The sequence below is a fragment of the Alligator mississippiensis genome, chromosome 5 (genome assembly GCF_030867095.1).
Source record: "Alligator mississippiensis isolate rAllMis1 chromosome 5, rAllMis1, whole genome shotgun sequence".
Taxonomy (NCBI): Eukaryota; Metazoa; Chordata; order Crocodylia; family Alligatoridae; genus Alligator; species Alligator mississippiensis.
Window position 1 is genome coordinate 44,260,393 of NC_081828.1, and position 21,200 is coordinate 44,281,592.

Genomic DNA, 21,200 nt, shown 5'->3' on the forward strand with positions numbered 1-21,200 from the left:
AACAGCTGTAACAATGCGGTAGCGAGGAGGAGAGGTAGGATGCCCAACAGGGATGTTAGAAAACGTAACAGATTTAGAACTTAAAAAGGAAAAAATATATAAATATTAAGTCTGTAAAGGTTAAATGTCTTTTGAAGGCAATACATGTCCCACCAGCATAAAAGAGCAGGAAATAAGAGAGAGATGAAAGATGCTCAATGAATGCAGATTCTACAGGAAATGAGATTATTGTTCACAATAGTTACGTTGTAAGCATTTAGAAACCTTTGGAAGTTTGATGAGGCTTTCTTCAGACAACTGGCGGAAATTTACAAATCACAGGCCCTAGTTCTCATGGGGGACTTCAATCACCCTGACTTCTCCTAGGAGGGCAATACAGCAGCACAAAGGCAATCCAGGAAGTTTTAGGAGATTGTTGGGGACAACTTCCTGGTGCAGGTGCTGGGGAGGCCAACGAAGGGCCATGCTCTTGACCTGCCACTCACAAACAGGGAAGAATTGGTGAGGGATGTAGAAGTGAATGGCAACTTGGGCAGCAGTGACCATGAGATGATTGAGTTCAGGATCTTGACAAAAGGAAGGAAGGAGAGCAGCAAAGTAAGGACCCTGGACTTCAGAAAAACAGACTTCAACTCCCTCAGGGATAGGCAGGATACTCTGAGAAGCCAGGCCCCGGGGGGAAAGGAGTCCAGAAGAGCTGGTTGTATTTTAAAGAAATGTTACCGAGGGCACAGGACCAAACCATCCCAATGTGTAGGAAGAATAGCAAATGTAGCAAGTGACCAGCTTGGTTTAGCAGAGAACTCTTCAGTGAGCTTAAACACAGACAGGAAGCTTACAAGAAATGGAAGCTTAGACAACTAGGTAGAGTGTAAGAATATTGCTTGGCACTGGTGATGCATAGGGGGTGCACACAGGTGCATGACCCCCTGAGATCGGCCGTGCACCCCCTAGAAGCGCCAACCGCAAGACCAGAAGTGCCAGCGGTTTCACCACTGGTGGTTCCGGGCCTGGCAATCAGCCACCGGGGGACACCCCCTCTCCACCCCACCCCCATCGGTGATCTGGTGATCCCCCAGACTCAGGAGGCACCAGTTGCCCATCTTGCTCAGGCATGCAGGGATGAAGTCAGGAAGGCCAGAGTGCAATTGGAGTCACAGCTAGCAAGTGACATGAAGGGCAACAAGAAGGGTTTCTACAAGTATGTGAGCAACAAGAGGAAGGTCAGGGAAAGTATGGGTCCCTTACTGAATGGGAGAGGAAACTTAGTGACAGATGCGGAGGAAAAGGCTGAAGTACACAATGACTTTTTTATCTTGGTCTTCACAGCTCTCAGACTATTGCACTGGGCAGTACAGTTTGCTGAGAAGGTGAGCTGCCCTCAGTGGTGAAAGAACAGGTTAGGGACTATTTAGAAAAGTTGGATGCATACAAGTCCATGGGACTGGATGCAATGCATCTGAAGGTGCTGAAGGAGTTGAATAATATGATTGCAGAGCTGCTGGCCATTATCTTTGAAAACTTGAGGTGATCAGGGGAGGTCCCAGACAATTGGAAAAGGGCAGATATAGTGCCCATCTTTAAGAAAGGGAAGACAAAGAATCCAGAAAATGACAGACCAGTCGGCCTATCCTCAGTCCCTGGAAAAATCATGGAGCAGGTCCTCAAAGAATCCACTTATAAGCACTTGGAGGAGAACGGGATTATGAACAGTCAGCATGGATTCACCAAGGGCAAGTCATGCCTGACCAAGCTGATTGCCTTCTATAAGATATGGATGTGAGGAAAGCTGTGGACATAATATACCTTGACCTTAGCAATGCTTTTGAGACCATCTCCCACAGTATTCTTGTAAGCAAGCTGCTGAAATATGGATTGGATGAATGGACTGTAAGGTGGATAGAAAGCTGGCTGGATTGTCAGGCTCGTCAGGTAATAATCAATGGCTCAATGTCTATTGGCAGCTGGTATCAGGTGGAGTGCCTCAGGAGTTCGACCTGGGGCTGGTTTTGTTCAATATCTTCATTAATGGTCTGGAAGATGGTATGGATTGCACCCTCAACAGGTTTGCATATGACACCAAGCTGGGGTATGTAGTAGATACATTGGAGGGTAGGACTAGGATTCAGTGTGACCTACACAAATTGGAGGATTGAGCCAAAAGAAATCTTACATGGTTCAATAAGGACAAGTGCAAAGTCCTGCACTTAGGATGGAACAATCCCATGCATTGCTACAGCCCAGGGATGGACTGGCTAGGCAGAAGCTCTGCAGAAAAGGACCTGGGGGTTACAGTGGACAATAAGATGGATATGAGCCAACAGCGTGCCCTGGTTGCCGAGAAGGCGAACGGCATATTGTGCTGCATTAGTAGAGTTTCCAGCAGATCAAGGGAAGTGGTTATTCCCCTCTATTCTGAACTGGTGCAGCCACATCTTGAGTCTTGTTTCCAGTTTTGGGCACCCCACTATAGAAAGGATATGGACAAGTTGGAAAGAATCCGGCAAAAGGCAATGAAAATAGAGGCTGGGGCATATGCCTTATGAGAGGAGGCTCAGGGAACTGTGTTCATTTAATAAGCAGAAGAGAAGACTGGGAGGGAATTTGATAGCAGCCTTTAGCCACCTGAAAGGTGATTACAAAGATGATGGACCTAGACTGTTCTCAGTGGTGACAGATGACAGAACAAGGAGAGATGGTCTCATGTTGCAGCAAGGGAGGTTTAGGTTGGATATTAGGAAAAACTCTCACTAGGAGGGTGGTGAAGTACTGGAATGGATTACCTAGAGAGGTGGTGGAATCTTCATCCCTGGAGGTTTTTAAGGCCCAGCTCAACAAATCCCTAGCTGGAGTGATCTAGTTGGGGATGGTCCTGCTTTGAGCAGGGGGTGGACTAGATGACCTCGTGAGGGCCCTTCCAACCCTAATTTTCTATGATTCTGTGAAATATGGTCTTATTGGCAATGCAGATGAAGAAGATGAGCCCAAGACAAAAAAAAAACCCAATCTGGCTTTCCTCTTACTCATGCTGATGAAAATAGACCAACCTCTGCGGAAGTCAATGGGATTCCAGTGGCAAGTGTCCTGATACAAAGGGAAAAAAACCAAAAAAGGGACTTTTTGATCAGTTTAATTACAATAACCATTACATATTTCAGACATACTAAAAAAGCTCAATCAACAGTTCCCAGATGCCAGCCTCCACGGATGGTTTATCTTTCCTAGAAAAACAGCGTTGTCTTCCATCAGGTCAGGGATGACACAGGCTGAATTTGGAGCTTAGCTTAACACCGAAGTATGCCACATGCTAGTAAACTGGTACCAGGAAATGGGGAGTGGCATAACTTACAAATGGGTCAGGCTCTAACAGGAAAGGTTAGTGAGTGGAAGCTGTAAAATAAAGTAGTTCTCACACTTCCCCTCATGCAATGGCTATTTCTCTTCTAAGAGTAGTATTAAAATAATATTGTTGCATTGATTTCAGCAGTTATTCCTAAATAACACTGGAATAATAATTTTCAATTTTCCATGCGTTAAGGCCCTCTATCTATCCCAAAGCAACTACAGAGCTGAGGTTGGCAACACAAATTAAAGACAACAAAAAGCCTTTTTTTTTTTTAGGTATGTAGGGAGTAAAAGGAAGACTCAGGGCAGCATAGGACCCCTACTGAACAAGCAGGAGCAATTAGTGACAGACTGAGGGGACAAGGCTGAGCTTTTTTGCCTCAGTGTTCTTGAACAAGGGTCAAGGTAAATCTCCGAATGGGTTTTTAGATGGGCATCAGAGGGACACCAACTGTTGACACTGACTTGGTGTCCCTCTGATGTCAGACACTGACACTGTTGGAGTGCTCATGGCACTTGGGTCAGGTCCCAGAGGACTGGAAAGGGGCCAATGTGGTCCCTATTTTCAAGAAGGGGAGGAAGGAGAATCCACGTAATTATAGGCCAGTCAGTCTCTCCTCCATCCTTGGAAAAGTCTTTGAAAAGATTATTAAGGATCATATTTGTGGGAGCCCAGAGGGAAAAATAATACAGCAGGGCAACCAGCATGGATTGGTAGCAGGTAGATCATGCCTGACTAATCTGGTTTCGTTTTATGACCAGGTCACAAAATGCGTAGACGTAAGTGTAGAGGTGGATGTCATTTTCCTGGATTTTAAGAAGGCCTTTGATACAGTCTCTCATCCCATTCTCATAAATAAATTAAGAAGCGGTGACTTAGATGTTTACACAGTCTAGTGGGTGGTAAATTGGCTTGGGGGTCACACGCAGAGTGGTAATAGATGGTTTGGTATCGACCTGGCAGTGGGGTCCCGCAGGGCTCGGTCCTTGGACCTGTACTCTTCAATGTCTTCATCAGTGACTTGGATGTGGGCATGAAGTGTACTCTGTCCAAGTTTGCGGATGATACTAAATTGTGGGGTGAAGTGAAACACTCTGGGGGATAGGGAACGATTGCAGGCAGATCTGGACAGGTTGGAAAAGTGGGCAGTACACAATAGGCTGCAGTACAAGGACAAATGCAGAGTGCTGCACCTAGGTCATAAAAATATCCAGCACACCTACTAGGTAGGAAATGACCCTCTCAGCAGCACAGAAGCGGGAAGGGATCTCGGAGTCATAGTGGACTCCAAGATGATTTCATCATACTGACTACTCATGTTCATTAGCAAAGCTAACCGCACTTTATCATGCATCAGCAGACACATGACAAATAGAACCAAGGAGGTGATACTTCCCCTCTATGCAGCATTGGTCAGACCACAGTTGGAGCACTGCATCTAGTTTTGGGTGCTGTAATTTAAGAAGGATGTGGATAGCCTCGAGAGGGTCCAGAGGAGGGCCACTCATATGGTTAAGGGTTTACAGGTCAAGCTCTATGAGGAGAGACTAAGGGACCTGGACCTCTTCAGCCTCCACAAGAGAAGGCTGAGAGGTGATGTTGAGGCCACCTACAAATTCATTAGGGGGAAGCAGAAAGGGATCGGAGATACTTTGTTCACCAGTGCGCCTCTTGGGATAACAAGGAACAATGGTCACAAACTGACAGAGAGCAGATTTAGGCTAGATATCAGGAAAAAACTTCTTCACCGTAAGGGTAGCCAAAATCTGGAATGGGCTTCCAAGGGAGGTGGTGCTCTCCCCTACCTTGGGGGTTTTTAAGAGAAGGCTGGATAGGCATCTGGCTGGGGTCATTTGACCCCAGCACTCTTTCCTGCTCAGACAGGGGGTCAGGCTCGATGATCTGTTGAGGTCCCTTCCAACCCCAGCATCTATGAATCTATGAATCCCCTACTGTGAAATCCATCAACTGATAGTCACTGGAGTGGATTCAGTGCAGGATTGACACTGAAATATCTTTTTATATTTCAAAAAGAGGTATTGCTTAATCAGTTGTATTCGTAAAAATTCTCACCGGCTCCTCAACTCCTAAATTCTCCAGCAGAAGAGTTAGACCACCAAGTGTGCATTGCACAGAAAATTATCTGTGTAAACACGAGAGGCCTGGATGAGAAAAAAGGGAAATGACTAACAAAAGGAAATGTGCTGAACCAGCAACAAGCACTCATAATGCACTCCATGTATATAAACATTTTTCATCCAATGTTCTCCACAGACTTTAGAAGAGTTTTAACTATCTCCATCTCGGAGATGGAGAAGATGATGGTTGTGCTCAACACTTCAGAGCAAATGGAGTAGATAAAAGAATGCAGAGCTCTTGACTCCTAGTCCAGTTTTGTGAACAAAGGATAACTTCATTTGCTACAGCCAGTCATATGAGATGAGCAGGACAAGCAGGGCACGAGCCTCAGGTGCCAATTTAAAGGCAGCACCTGCAGCATTATGCAGCACTAGGCATGCACCCCTGGTCTCTGGCAAAACTCCCTTTCCAGCTTTCTGGCACTCTGTAGCATCTCTGCTTAAGGCAACAAAGTCACAACTCTGCCTGCAGTGATGTGACAGAAAAGACAAGAGTGGAGATCAGTAAGTTCTTACACTGATGTGTTTTTTGGGAGAAAGTGTGCACAGCAGGCTTGTCCAACATATGGCCCACGGGCCGCCATGCAGCCTGTCAAGGCATTTTCTGTGGCCAGCGGTGCTGTGACGGTTTACTTTCGTTCCCGCCCCTTGTCCCTCCCCCAGCCCCTCAGCAGCTTCCTAATGACTGCTGAAGGGCTGGGGAAGGGACAAGGTTCCCACACACACTGCGTCAGCTTGACGTTGCCAACACGGTGCATGTGGGAAGAGGAGTAGCCATGCATTGCTCGGGACAGGATGAGCCCAGCCGGAGCATCAGGGGCTCAGCTGCATTTTCCCCCTACCTGCGCCAGTTAGTCCCGAGCAGCACATGGCTCCGCCGCCGCCTCTGCTAGCTGGTGCCGAGCCGGGTAAGTCTGTCCCATTCAGAGCAGCATGCAGCTGAAGCCGGATTCCCACATGCTGCTGGGGATGGGAGGAGGCTGGCCATGTGCCACTTGGGACTGACCAGTGCAGGCAGGGGGAAAATGCAGCTGAGCCCCTGCCCCTCCAGCCAGGCTTGTCCCATCCCATCCCAAGCAGCACACGGTTCCACCACCACTTCTGTTGGCTGGTGCAGACCCAGCCGGCCTCCTCCTGTCCCCAGTAGCTCGTGGGAAGCCGGCTTCAGCCACATGCTGCTCCGGATGGGATGGATCCAGCCGGGTCAGCACCGGTCAGGAAAAATGGCCCCCTGCCTGCACCAGTCAGTCGATGGAGTTGGCTCTGAGTGCACAAGGCAAATCTCTGGCCTGCTGTTCCCCCCTCCCCCTGCACCCGGAGCCTCTGGGAAGGAGCTGCCCGAGGCGCCTGGGGTTGGCAGGGCCCAGCAGGCGCCTGCCCCCGGGCTCCAAAAGGTAGCTTTGAGTGCAGCGTGTGGAGTGGATGGAGCCACCTCTGAGTCCACCCAGAAGCTTCCAGCCTGCTGCTCCCCCCTGGAGCCTGCGGCGGACCTCCAGGAGGGGTCTGCTTGGCCCCAGGGGCCTGCCCGAGGTGCCTGGGGGCAGCACGGCCCGGCAGGCGCCTACCCCTGGGTGCCCAAGAAGCCTGATGCATGGAGCCTCTCCCGCAGCCAGGCTTGGGCCTGCTGGCACTTCCCCTGGGAGCAGGGCCCTCCAGGTACCAGGATGGCCAGGGAGAGGCAGGGGGGCAGCAGGCCGGGACCTGGAGCCAATGTTGGGCAGGGGGAACCGGGGAAGTGTTGGGGGGGGCAGTGAAATATGGAGACACGATGCCCCAGAGTAAAGCATTTTCCCCCTGCCTGCACCAGTCATTCCCAAGCAGCACACGGCTCTGCCGCTGCTTCTGCTGGCTGGTGATGACCTGGCCGGCCTCCTCCCGTCCCCAGCAGCATGTGGGAAGCCAGCACGGGGGGGCCTTGGCAGGCGGGGTCCTGGTGTGACCTCTGCAGGGCGAGGCAGCGGGAACCGGTGTCTGCCGGACCCCGTGCTCCAGGCTCACAGCGCTGAGGCCACCAGGGCTGCGTGCACGGGTGGCTGGGCACCACGGTGAGCAGGGCCATGCAGGTGGGCGGGTGAGGGGCTGCGGTGCAGCAGCCATCTTGCTCCAGCCCCCCTCAGGCAGTGCCAGCTTGTGGGGCTGCGCTGCTCGGGGGATGGAGATGTAGAGCTATTTATTTCTCCACTTCAGTCTCTGGGGCAGTATCTGGCTGGATGCAGAATGGGTCCCTCCTGCCCCTGCCCGCCAGCAGCTACCATGAACCTAGCAGTAACAGGCAGGTGCAGTAGGGCTACACAGGCAGCGTCTCTCTGGCCCAGGACAGAGGGTGTTTGAATATGGATCGCCGGCCCACTGGGTGATTAAAAGTTAATGATCCAGCCCCACATTCAAAAAGGTTGGACATCCCTAGTGTACAGAGTATCCACTTCAACTCAGCTGATTTGTATCAACCTGGAGTCTGGCTTGTTGCCGCTTGGCTCTGACTTGTTATTCTTGTAGTTCCGCTACATTTAGACAGAGACAGATCTTACAGGATGTCCAAATGGGCTCAGCCCAAGCAGGATTAGAAATACTGCTGCGAGAAAGGCAAAGGCATGACTATGATTGCTAAGGCAAGCTGTGTGTGCATGGAGTTCTTGGCAGGGTCTCCTCCAGATGAGAGCAGTGCTCTGCATTATTATAACATGCTCCTTCAGGACTACATGCTTACTGGAAATACTCCAAAACAAACTGAACTGGCACGACACCAGAATTAAAATCTGCTCTCATTCCCCTGTATGCAGTTTCTTTAGGCCTGAAATACTGGTGCCAGCTTGCATTACTTGACATAACCAACAAGTTGCAAAGTGAAGGACTTTAGACATGGACAGAAGTGATAGTTTTCACCTGATCTGGCCCCTGCAAGTTTTCTATAGCTGAAACGAAACAGACGTGCATGGCTGCAAAGTGCTTTAAAAGGGCCTGATCCTGCAAAAATCGATAAAGACATGTTCAAAACATAGCATCTTCAGTAACTTCTGTCTGTGCTGCCTGCCAGCCTGTCACTGTTTTCAGAATGGGAGGGGGGAAAGGGAGTGGAGGGAATTGGGTCTCACTCAGGTTTTTGGTACTCAGGTGCCAATCCACCCACCCAAACCTCCAGTGCCAGTTGGGGACCCCTTAGAACAAGCTTCCTCCTGTTCTGGAGGAAGCTTGTTCTAAGGGGTCCCCAACCGGCTGGGAGGGAGGAGGGGCCATTGCTAAGGGAAATCGACTACAGGCAACTAGATTCCCTTCCCCCCTGGAATCAACAGTGAACTTCTGTTTGGTCTGGGGGATCACTGTAATTCACAACACTTCCTGCAAAGTGTTCTGAGTTACAGCAAGGAGCTGCATTTCTGTCTGTGCCCTTTGTGAGCAGAAAGAAGCCACTGAACAGGCACTGCAAAATAGACAAGTTGGGCTCTCACCCTACACTGCACCCTTTGACAACAGTGATAGAAATTTCCAAGTGAGCAGAGCATCTGTTGCTGAGCTCATCTGAGGGCACAAAGCATAACTAATAAGGATCTGTGCTCAACCCCCTGCTTCACATGCTTTGCAGAGTGAAGGCAGCCAAGACTTTGGCATCATGTCTCAAAACCAAATTGTCAGATTGTTGTCCACTGCTGTCCCCATAGTTCCCCATACCTGTACCTTTTAACTCTCCCACCAGCTAACTTCCTGCTCACATCAGAAGGTCAAGGCCAACAAAGCCCAGGGAACTAGCATAGTTCAGACATGCCCATTTCATAAACCCAGCTCAGTGTTTAGCCCTTTATCCCCACACAGGATGTTTCACTTTGTGCATCACTCAGTTCAGCAACACAATACAATGAGATGCCCTGTGCCTAGCAAACTGCTATCTGCCTAGAGGAGCACACCAGCACTCTGGTGTGAGTAATCCAGGGAACAGGTTTGCACCCAGAGCACAGGAACATCCACCTCTATGAGCTAACCTCAAAAGGGCTAGCAGAGTTGGGCCTTGAGCAGATGGATGAACAGTGAGCAAATCAGAGCACCTTAAGAGAGATGTACAGAATGCCAAGGATTGTAACAAGGATACTGCATGCAAATGAGGTGGAATTAACCTTAACTGAGGGCAGAAACCACAACATTTTTGCAGTGTCACCCCAATCCACATGCCTTATTCTTTCCAACATGCCCAGCTGTGATTAAAACAAAGCTGGCACTTTTTTCAGACCACCACTGCAATTAATTTTAGCATGTACTATGACAGTTCACCCGGACTGCACCATTAACATCAGCTTTTGAACAAGGCAGAAAGAAAAAAGTTAATTCCCAAAGGTTAAAAAATCAAATAGAGTTATGTTAGGTCTGTAAAATGAAGGAATTTTTTTTGTTTTTTCTCTCATGCATAAAAAAAGCCCTCTATGCTCTGTCATTGTTTTGGTGGGTGTTTTACTTCAGATGGGTAAACATTCCCAGAAAGAGCTTTTGGTGAGAATGCCATCCACTGGCAAGGGATGGCCATAGGTAAGACTTTTAAACAATTGCTCATTCCACAGAAAAAGGATGTCTGCCTGGGTGCATCAGATGCTAAAAGAAGACCAGAGATTGCTGGCCTAATCCATGGTGTAAGAGACCAGAGAGGGGGATAAGTGATGGTCCAGCTGATCAGCCAGGTGCCTTCCAGGGATCATCTGTCTGCTCCAGTTCCAGTCTCACAATTGCCCCCACCATCAGTTATGTACCATCGCTGATGATCACAGACTTTCTGCCATAGCACCACATATTGCAGCTAGGGTAGGCGAAAAAAAAATCCAGGCCAGATCGGTCAATAAATAACTGTGTGGACTAGAGCATGCAGATGTAACCTATGAATTCCATCCCTGCAGAATCCACACAGCAGTGACATGATTTGCTACAAGGTCAGGATGCTCAGTCAGGGGAAAGAACAGGAGATGGTGTTCAAACAACTGAAACTGCCCTATGAATGGAGGTGCTCTGGGCTCATAAGACATTATTGCCCAGCGGCACTTTTTAAACATTTGCACAAACACCCTCTGGACACACATTTGTTCCCATTAATGGAGAGGCTTGCCATGGTGTTGCTAAATGTTTATTTATTTTTGAAGCTTACTATTATAAAAGTGGTTTGCTGGATGACAGCCTATGTGAGAGCATGTAGCAGAACACACTCACAGGATGTTGAATGCAAGTGTTTCAAGAAATATTTAATAATCGCACAACTACTGAACTCATTAATCATATAGTAATAAGCCTACAGCTATACAAAAGTAAAAGCAATTAAGTAGCAATAGTAATCAAATAAAACTGTTCAAATGCTAACCACAATACAAATTCCATTATAAAAATATATCCACTGCATCCTGTATAGCTGTGTTGTGGGCACAGAAATGCAACCCTATTTTCTCTTGCTTTTGTCCCCTCCCCAGTCATAAGGGGTGCACTTTCTTGCTGTATGCAACAGGCATGGAAGTCACCCATGTCCAGAGCCCAATTTATGCAAAGACACTTGCCTCTAATCTTACAGATGCTGTACAGGCAAAACAGGCCACAATCACACATATGGCATTACCCTTATTAGAACCCTCACTGTTTTCTAACCAGTGCCATCTTGCCATTAGATGCTAAAGAAGACACCACACCACCATCCTACAATTGCTAAGTATGATATTAAACGTTATTTTGCCATGAAACTCTATCCCAATGGCAGAGTGCATGAGGCATGGTAGCAGAGGGTAGGTGGGATCTGTGGATAGGCATTCCCAACTATTACAATGTCTTCTTTGGTGATAATGTCAATCTCCATTCCTCACACCAGAGCATCTCGCCCATGTGGTCCTGGTGTAGCAGTTTAGACTACAGTGGGTGTTGTGATGTTGGACATACAGCAGGTGAATATAAGAGATTGTTGTACAGTGGTAGGCTTGGACTGGCAGAGATCTTCTCCAGTAGCTTGTTAGTTGCAACTTCCCATCAAATATGAGGGGGAACAATGTTGCTCAGGACTGGGAGCCATGACAGAGGGGTCAGTCAAAGAGTTTCTGAGATGATGTGCATCATCAAATGGTGTTGCACCTCAACAAGTTTGGGATGCGATAACCAGTTCCAAACTGGTGTGCAGTACTCTGCCACTGAATAAGAGATGGCAAGAGCTGACATCCTTAGGGTGCAGGCTCTTGTGCCCTACGATGACCCAACTAGCTTAAGGAGGTTGTTGCATGTCTTAACTTTCATTGCTGTCTTTTTCAAGAGTTCATGCTAGCTCAATGTCCAGTCTAGCATCACGCCCAGGTAGACAGGTTGTGCTTCATGCCTCGGCCTCTGACCATTCATGTAGATATTCAGCTCCTGGGCAGCACTGGCATTGTGTAGGAGGAAAATGCTGGAAACTGTCATCTTTGATGCCTGCCTAGAGTTGCCAAGTCTTGCAGTAGTCAGACAGCTTTGTGATGTCACTGTTCAGAGTATGTTCTAACTCTGAGAAAGTCCAGGCCTGGAATCCACAGCAGATGTCATCAGCACAGATGAATTTCCGTGACTGGGTTTGTGGCAGATCATTGGTGAAGAGGTTGTACAAGGTCAGAGCAAGCACAAATCCCTGAGGCAGTCCATTGGTCTGGCTTTTACAAGTACTTGTCTTCTCACCCATGTGCACCCTGAACCACCTATTGCAAAGAAGCAGTGGCACAATGTCAGTCACCCATGCAGGTAGGACCCTTGCTATTTTTATGAACAGACTGGTGTGCCAAACAGTATCATATACTGCTGTGAGGTCAAGGAAAACAGTGCCTGTCTTGAGGTTCCTTTGAAAACTGTTTTCAGTTAATGTTGTTAGTGCAAGTATTTGGTTTTGTGTGTACTTCAACCTTAAGCAAGAAACCTGCTTGCTTGATACTCAAGGTGTTCTCCACCTCTGAGAATATGCATGGTGGAATCAGGTTCTCCAGGACTTTCAAACAGACAGATAGCAGTGATATCAGGTGGTAGACTGACATCTGTTTATATCTTTTCCCAGTTTTGGGAGGCCAATGACTTTTGACGTGCCCCAGATCTTTGGCAGTTTTCCCTCAAATGTGACCCTTGTAAAGAATTAAACCAACCAAGAAAGAGCACATGGGCCGAGATGCTTCAGAAACTTAGAGGAGATGTTGTCATAGCCTGGGGCGGTGCCAGACTTGATGCTGTCCAAAACCTTGTTAAATTCAAGAACAATAAAGAGTTCTGGACAGGTTCTGGTCTGCTAAATCTGGCAGAAAGTTTGCCATTCTTTTTGGAGACAGCTATTCAATCCCTTTTCCAGTGGTGCTCTTGCTATGTGAAGTAAAGTGACTGGCTACTTGACTGGGTGCCACAGAAGTGTGACTTGGTGTTGATGCCTGATGAGCTGCTCCAAGACAACAAAGTAGACTCCAACACTTCCAGCTGGAATAGATGAAGTCCAGCTTCGCAGTCATTTCCTCTCATCTAGCTCAGTGAGCTGCTTCCAATGATTCACTCAAGTGATCGGCCACATCTGTGTTACCAGATGACTCATACTGATTTAGCAGTGTGACACACTCTGGGTTGAGGCAGGGAGTATAAACTGGGTGGCATCCATGTGAAATGGCTCCACAGGTTGTTTTATAAATGGTGCCGTAGAGATGTCTATAGGCCTCCTCCACCAGAGTGTTCTGGGTTGGTATTGTCGCAATGCCTTGTTCCAATGCCTTGCCATACTTCTCCCAACTGGCGTTGTGGAAGTTCCACTGTTTCTTCTTAGAGCTTTTGATGATTGGTGTTGTCCTGTGGGGCGAGGCCAACTCTCAGGATCTCAAAATTGCACTGTTAGACAGGAGGGTGTGACAATTGCACATACACACACATAAAAATCAATTAGGCGCATACACCCACATTGGGCACATACACACACACTACCAACTCGGGCACATGCACATCCAAGATTACCAATCTAAGCACATGCACACCTATCACCAATTCAAGCACATACACACTATACACACCAAAAATTAGACAAAAATCAGTTGTCAATACCCACACGCCCAATACACATACACAAACACGCACTTTCATGGCTGTGTGTTAACCCTAGGGGGCATCTGAGGTAACTTGGTGCTTAGGGTTACTTAAGGTCAAGTGGCCCCAGGGTTACTCAAGGTCACTGGGGCTTGGGGTTGCTTAGGGTTAATGTGCTTCAGGATTACTCGGGAAGAACTGGTGCCAGGGTAGAAACAAAGGAAAAAGCCCAGTGGTAAGGAAGAGACAGCCAGGAAACAGAGGCAGAAAGCTGGGAGATAGCCAGGAAATCAAGGAGGAGGGTCGGGAGGTCAATAAGACAAAAACCCAACTCAGGGTTTCAAAATAACAGGTTTATTAAACAGACAACACACTACACAGCCCCACGAAGTTATTGGTTCCTACACACACACACACAAGCACTCACATACACACCCGCACAATCATAGCAGGAGAGAAAAAGGCTTGGTAGAGGGATTGAAGTCAAGGTGTGTAGGGACAAAGTCCAGGTCCTTTGCTTGGGGAAGGAAGGTGGGTAATAGCTACCTATCCTGGGCTGTGAGCTGATCCTTGATGGCCAGTTGGGATCCTCTCCAGCAGCATGTTGTCCAGAGGGGGTCGCCAGACCTCTGGGTGGATAGGTGGCTTGGCGTAGTGCTGATCCAGATGGAGAGGGCATCCCATTGGATTTGTCTTCACTACCCTTTTTATGGGTGCAGACCTTCTATGACCCTAGTGGCAGGGACATCCCCAGGCAAGGGTCAGCCCTGGTGTACTGAGCATAGTTTCATAGTTTCTAGGGTTGGAAGGGACCTGAACAAATCATCAAGTCTGACCCCTTGCCCTGGGCAGAAACGAGTGCTGGGATCATAATATCCAAGTCAGATATCTATCCAACCTCCTCTTGATGACCCCCAAGGTAGGGGAGAGCACCACCTCCACTGGGAGCCCATTCCAGAGCCTGGCAGCCCTAACCATAAAGTAATGCCTCCTGATATCAAACCTGAACCTGCTCTCAATTTGTGGCCGTTATTCCTTGTTAAACCCGGTGGTGCCCAGGGGAACAGAGCCTCACCTATCTTCCGCTGGTCCCCCCTAGTGAGTTTAGAGATGGTCACCAGATCCCCTATCAGTCTTCTCTTGTGGAAGCTAAATAGATTCAGGCCCTTTAGTCTATCTTCATAGGGCCTGGCCTGCTGCCCCCTGACCATACGAGTGGCCCTTCTCTGGACCCTCTCAAAGTTGGCCACATCCCTCTTGAAGTGCAGCACCCAGAACTGGATGCAGTACTCCAACTGCGGCCTGACCAGAGGCACATAGAGGGAAAGGATCACCTCCCTGCACCTGCTTGTGATGCATCTGTAGATGCATGACAAGGTGTGGTTAGCCTTACTGACCGCTTCCTCACATTGGTGGCCCATGTCCATCCTGGAGTCAACAATGACTCCAAGATCCCTTTCAGTCACTGTGTTGTTGAGAAGGGTGTTCCCCAGCATGTGCATTCCAGGTGGGGACGTGCAGTTCCAGGTGTCTGCGTTGCAATAGTGGGTTGGCTGATTTCTGTAGGGTCTTTGTATTTCAAATGTTGGGTCTGTGGTTCCTGGGTGAGTCAATGGAAGGCAATGGTCCAGTCACTGAGTTGATTATTCAGTAGAGACCTGCTACCATTGTATCTCAAGCACCCTCATTCATCCCCATTCATTCAGGAACCAATTTACATGAAACTGGTTAGACATGAGTCATAGGTTACACCCAGGCAAAGGACACAAGTTGGAGACTTGACATACAAAATGGAAACTTGACGTACTTATGCTAACTTACACGTGTAGGCCTAAATCATATAGTATCAATGGAAAAAACAGTAAAAATCAGTAAAACAGTATAAACATAATAATTATATAATATAAAACAGTGGATCAAAGAAGGAGAAAGAAAAAAAAAACTTGCTATAAAAATGCTAAAACTTATCCTATGTCTTAACTTACTCATACTTATCTATAGGGAATAGAGAGGGAGAGAAAAAGTCAAATAGTTGGGGAAGGGAGGGAATGCATTTCAAAATTAAAAAAATAACTGGGGGGTTTGCTACATTGGGAGCTGGAGTCTGAGGTGAACCAGTGACGGCTTATGCTGACTGAGCAGGAAGTCGTCCAAGACCTGGCAAGATGCTGACTGTGGGTGACCATGGACTGAACTGACCCAGCACAAGTCAGGAGAGTAGTCATGGTTTCATTTAAAAGAGTGGAACATGCCATGCTGCTTAGGGTCATGACTGAGAACAAGATCATTTTGTGAGGCCCAGTTTGCAAGCTGTTCACCATTGGCATCTACATCTGTGTAATCCCACTCAGTATGGTGGCTGTTAAAGTCTCCAACGTAGGTGGCTGGATAAGGCAGAGTTGGTAGAATTTGTTGGTCCCGGTTGACTTTGGGAGGTTTGCAGACATTTGCAACCCAAAAACCACCAACTTGGATGGCATCACAAAGGTCCGTGGATGTCAGCTGGACTGCATCTGTAATGTCAGAGTGGACATACGTGACTCAGCCATGCTTCAGATGTGGAGTGTAAGGCAGCAAGTCAAATCCTCCAATTATGTAGCATCCAGCTTCAGCAGATGGAATTTGCATCTCCTGTAGACATACAATGTCGACAGCATGTTCTTGAGCAAGAACACTGATTAGGCTTCACTTGGCAACCAACAGACCCTCAGTGTTAAGTTGTAAGATTCAGAGTACAGGCCCACTAAACAAGTTCCTTATCATAGATCCTACAGTCTGCCCACCTAGCTTCAACCCACCATGCCATCAGTGGGACTTGCTGAATAGCTTTCACACAGGGCAAGATGTGTGTGCAGCCAACCTCCATCACTGGGGTCTTTGTAACAATCACGACTGTAGCTGTAGTGAAACACACATCATGCTGCATAATGTTGATGACTGCCCACTAAGTTTAGGTTTGACTGCACATGGCCATTGCTATTACATAGCTCGGCAAGTATGCACATGATGATTAACTGACAATCTCTTTAAGAAGACACAAGGTTCCCACTTGTCCCAACAGGTAGAAGTTGGGCTTTCTCAGCACCTTGGCATCATACACCTTCATACTATCCCCCAGGCTGGTCTTCATAAGCTTGCTTCTCTGCTCAATGAAGGCCTGCAGAAATAGTGAGCCGTACTTTTTCTTTTCTTTTTTTTCAGTTGATATACTCACTTGTGTTCCTCATCTATGCATAAACTCAAAAGCATTCAGGCCAGAACATCAGTAAAAATATTATCATAAGATACAGTGGTGCTTAAAAGTGGAACTAAATCTGGACATATGGGAAAAGAAAAAAAAAACAAATTGCCTTGCCAATACAGGAATTTAACCCAAACATTTCTAGTCCCATGCAAGCATCCTTCCTCTCTAATGAATACATAGCACTTGGAAACAAATATGCAAGGACTACAGAATATTTAATACATTATTTATCCTACTCACTTGTTAAGATGCCTAAGGGGATATTATACCTTCGCCTGTAATTGAGCATTGTTTCAGGAAAACATTCAGAAAATCCCAGAAGAATAGCAGAGCAATTACTGCAATTATTTCTGGTATGAATGAGAAATCAAGAGTGTTGTAATCTAAACAGAGGAAGCAGGATGTGTTCTAGAAGGAAGACAGTATGTTATATTTAGCTATATATCTTATGATATGAGCCAAAAAGAAGAGGTGGCAACCCTTTGTGGGTGAAAACCACAGTTAAGCCAAGTTTTAGGTCTGTGTCATAATGAGTTGACTAGTGAATGTGACCCATCAATTTTATGGTAGCTAACTCACATTTAACTCAACAACAACTCAGCATTCAGTTTATCCCTAAATTCTATGCGACGTGCAAACCAGATCAAATTCTCCCCTCACTTACTCCACCATCTTTATATTTTTATTAACTTATTTCTGTGAGGAGGGAGGGGTGCTAGAATTTTAATCCTCCTACCTTTCCCATCCATTCTTTACTCAAAGCATGAACTCATATGCCGTGAGGTCTGGGCAGCTCCAGGAAAGATGGGTATGGGTTGTGTTTCTGAGTGAAATAGAAAAGATGTGTTTGCAGGGGCACTCTATGCCTGCATCTACATAGATTCATAGATGTTTGGGTTGGAAGGGACCTCAGTAGATCATTGAATCTGACCCCCTGCCCTGGGCAGGAAAAAGCATTGGGGTTAAATGACCCCAGCCAGGTGCATGTCTAGCCCCCTCTTAAAGACCTCATGAGAGATCTGGCTTAGTATATTTTGGGATCCTAAAGCCAGCACCTTCCAAACCATGGTGCAATTACCATGGTCACAGACCATACTAAATCTGAAATGTTAACTGGTGTTAAAGATGGAATGTGATGTGAGCAGTCGCATGTTAAGGATAAAACAGTCTCTTGCCTGCACAGCTCTGACTTGCCACGAGACAGCAGCTGAGCAGGGGTATGGCTAGGAACCACGATACCTGGACTCTTTGGCTGACTGGAACAGTTGGGGGGGGAGGGGGGCAGGGAGGAGGCATTGGTGTGCAGAGGCTGGGATCAGTGCATCCTGGGATGTTGGAGAGCTGAAAATTGCTTGTTTTGTCTCCATAGAGCAGTCTGAAGTTACCCTAATACAAGCTAGGTAGCACAGCACAGTTAATTCTCACCTGAAGTGGCATAACTTTAAGATACTCAGAGAGTGCTTAGCATGAGTTAACAAGCTTTACCATGTGGGCACTTGCATGTTAAGTGCCCTTAGAATGGTCTAAGTGTAATGTGCAACTTCACACTATGTGAGGTCAGTAACAGTGCACTGAAAGGAAAAAAACAAGCAATTTGGATGTCAACTCCTTGCATTCAGACTACACAGTTTTCCCTGAGACTCCTTGGCAGATTTATTCCATCAGTAGCCTCTATTGGCACTAGATTCAGAACCCAGCCCTGAAACCTTGCTTCGGGCAAGCACAACCTTCAGACCGACTGCAAGTCCTCTGGTTGATAATAGATACATTTTATGGATACACAGCGGTAGGAAATAAGAGCAATGCAGGCAAAGCAAGCAATATGATTACAACATACATTACCCAAATTCCCCGGAATATACATAAGGTGAGTAGTGCATCTGGCCGGTACGTAAATGCCACTTTCATGTTCTTTGCTTGAATGTCCAACGTCAGCAACCTTGGAGGTCAAGGCAGATGCAACCTTGCTGTTTTGCAAACTCCTTCTTTTGTATTCTTTCTCCTCCAATGATTCTTCATCTTTGGGGGATCGTTGACTGATCTCCCTGTGGCTGTTATGCTGTCCATGATCTGTTTTGTCAGCCAAAATCCTATCTTCATAAACCTAATACATGTACACACCTTAATTTGGTTATTTCATTTAAAATCAATAATTCCAAGGGTTTTTACAAGTGGGCACTGTCGCCCTCTAACCATGAAGCCAGACCAATCTCTATTATAAAAATAAAGTTTCAATGTTTTCAATTTCCCAGCATGTGCACGGTGCACGTCCATTGGTCTCAGACACCCTGTCTGTCTTGAAGGCTGTAAAACTGAGACAAACAGGCTTTTAAAAAATCAATTAACCCTTGCCATTCTCCTAAATCATTGTTCTCATACAGTCTCTATTTTACCTACAAGCCAATTCCTAAAAGCAAACCTCTAAATATCATTTTCTAGCCGTTAGCCTCCAGCACTCTGCAAAAAGTAACAGATTTAGAAGTGTACACTGCTGCTTGTCCCAGACACCCTTAATGGAAAGCAAATGGTAAATGTTCCAAATATGGTCTTGTGATTCATGTTCAAGCCTAGTTCCACTGTATTCTGGGATCCACTAAGAATTGTCTGCTTTATTGAAGAGAATGTTATCCAACAAACAAATACAGAAGGAATGCTTTTCTCTTTGCTCCCACAGTAGCTATTTCCCACAGCCACATTTACACATGCAAACATACGGAAAAGCAGACCTGTGTCAAAAATCTAGGTGCTCAAAGCGTTTAAGTCTATAGGTACACAGCTTATGGCAACAGATTTCTGCAGGCAAAGCTACTTTATTTTATTGCATTTCTGCACCATAGAGCACCCTCCTACCCTGACGCACACCTGGCTACACAGTTGGTTCTACCACTAAGGCTCCAGAAGCGAGCAAAGGGACAGATTTTCTTGCACTACAGCTCCACCCAGCCGTATCATAGAGCAGCTTCCAATACCTGTGCTCCCAAACTCTGTGCACAGTGCTATCTGGTTATGTCCTGACCCATCATGTGACTATAACAATGTCCATTATTCTTGCATTTGATTAACAACACATGCCAAAACTTGTATGATATAAAATATGCCTGACCAAGCACCTGTGAGTGCAGCTGTCCATCTGAACCAGTAGAGATCCTGGTAACCCTTCCTCTCTTTCCTGATCCTCTTGCAGTAGGTTCAGCATTGCTGCTACCATTTTGCTCAGACCCCCCACATTTTGCCACCCTGCTTTGCTCCCCCCAAATCCTCTTTGCCTCTTTGGTCCAGTCCCCAAAATCAGGTTTAAACTTGCCTTGCAGCCCATGGAAGTCTAACTAGAGACCTGCTTCACCTGGCTTGTACCTGGCTTATACCTTTAAGTCCTACTGGTGTGGGCCTAAATGAGTTGCCTGAAACTCTGAAAATGAGAGACACCCCCACACTCCTCTCGCTGTCTGCATTCCTTCCCTCAGGCCACACTTGCCCACACCTACCTTTGGACTGATGAGCCACCCCTTTGGAAATGTTTTTTGCTTTACTCTCCTGCCTTGAGGCAAAGAGCATGCATTTACTCCAAAGCTTGCTCCTTAGGTTCTTGAGGTATAAAGGGCACTGATAAGCAAGTAAGCAAGCCTGAGAGAAAAAAAAAGAAGAGAGAAGTCTCCACAAACACTTTAACACATACAGGAAACTGAACATCCTGGAAACACTGCAAACAGCAACAGAGGGGGTATTCTGAAGCTTTGGCATCTTCTGCTGTTAGTGATTTACAGTAAAAGCCAGAAGTAGGGCAGCAGCAATAACAACAGCAAATCCTCCACGTGGGAGGGTGGCAGCTGTGCGTGTCAGCTTTGGGACTACCCTGTGGTGAACTGTAGGTGTATAATCAAGCTTTGGTGAACCCTCATTCAAAGGTGTGAGCTAGCAACTTCTGGGCTCCTTGCAGTCATACAAACACAAGCCTTCATAGCACCTCAGGGGAGCTTTTAAAAATTCAAATATAATAAAAGACTTAGTTTGTCTATCCATAACGCTTTCGGCCAACTGCATGCACTGGGCTGGGCGGCCCAGGCTGCGTGGGCCCCAGTTTGCACTGCTACGGGGAAGTTTAGCGGCAGGGAACATGCCCTGGCCGTCTGAGCAGTGGGGCTGCCCCACACCTCCCTGCCCGAGATGGCAGCTTCCTCCCCACTGACTGCCTCCGGGTCCTCCTCCTCCCCTGAGCAGCAGAGCTGCCCTGTCTCCCTGCCTGAGGGTGAAGGAGGGGAGGGGATTATGGTGATGGCACCCCCTGCCCCCCACCCAGCCCCAATGCCCACCAGAACTGGCAGGCAGGGGGAGACAGCAGGCAGGGAGGGAGGGAGTGGAGGGGATGGGAGGCAGGTGGACACGGAGCCGGGGAGGGGAGGGGAGGGGAGGGAGGCATGGAGTGGGACTGGGGCAATATGGGGGTGGGCAGCTG

At 47.3% G+C, this 21,200-nt stretch overlaps 1 long non-coding RNA gene across 1 annotated transcript; it reads right to left on the bottom strand.

The window, feature by feature from the left end:
• Positions 1–13,835: 13,835 nt before the first annotated feature.
• Positions 13,836–20,499, bottom strand: LOC109282931 (uncharacterized). The gene is made up of 2 exons (XR_009462419.1): positions 20,233–20,499; positions 13,836–18,851 (listed from the first exon to the last, which is right to left on the bottom strand). It is a non-coding gene; the product is annotated as an uncharacterized LOC109282931 (long non-coding RNA).
• Positions 20,500–21,200: the final 701 nt, after the last annotated feature.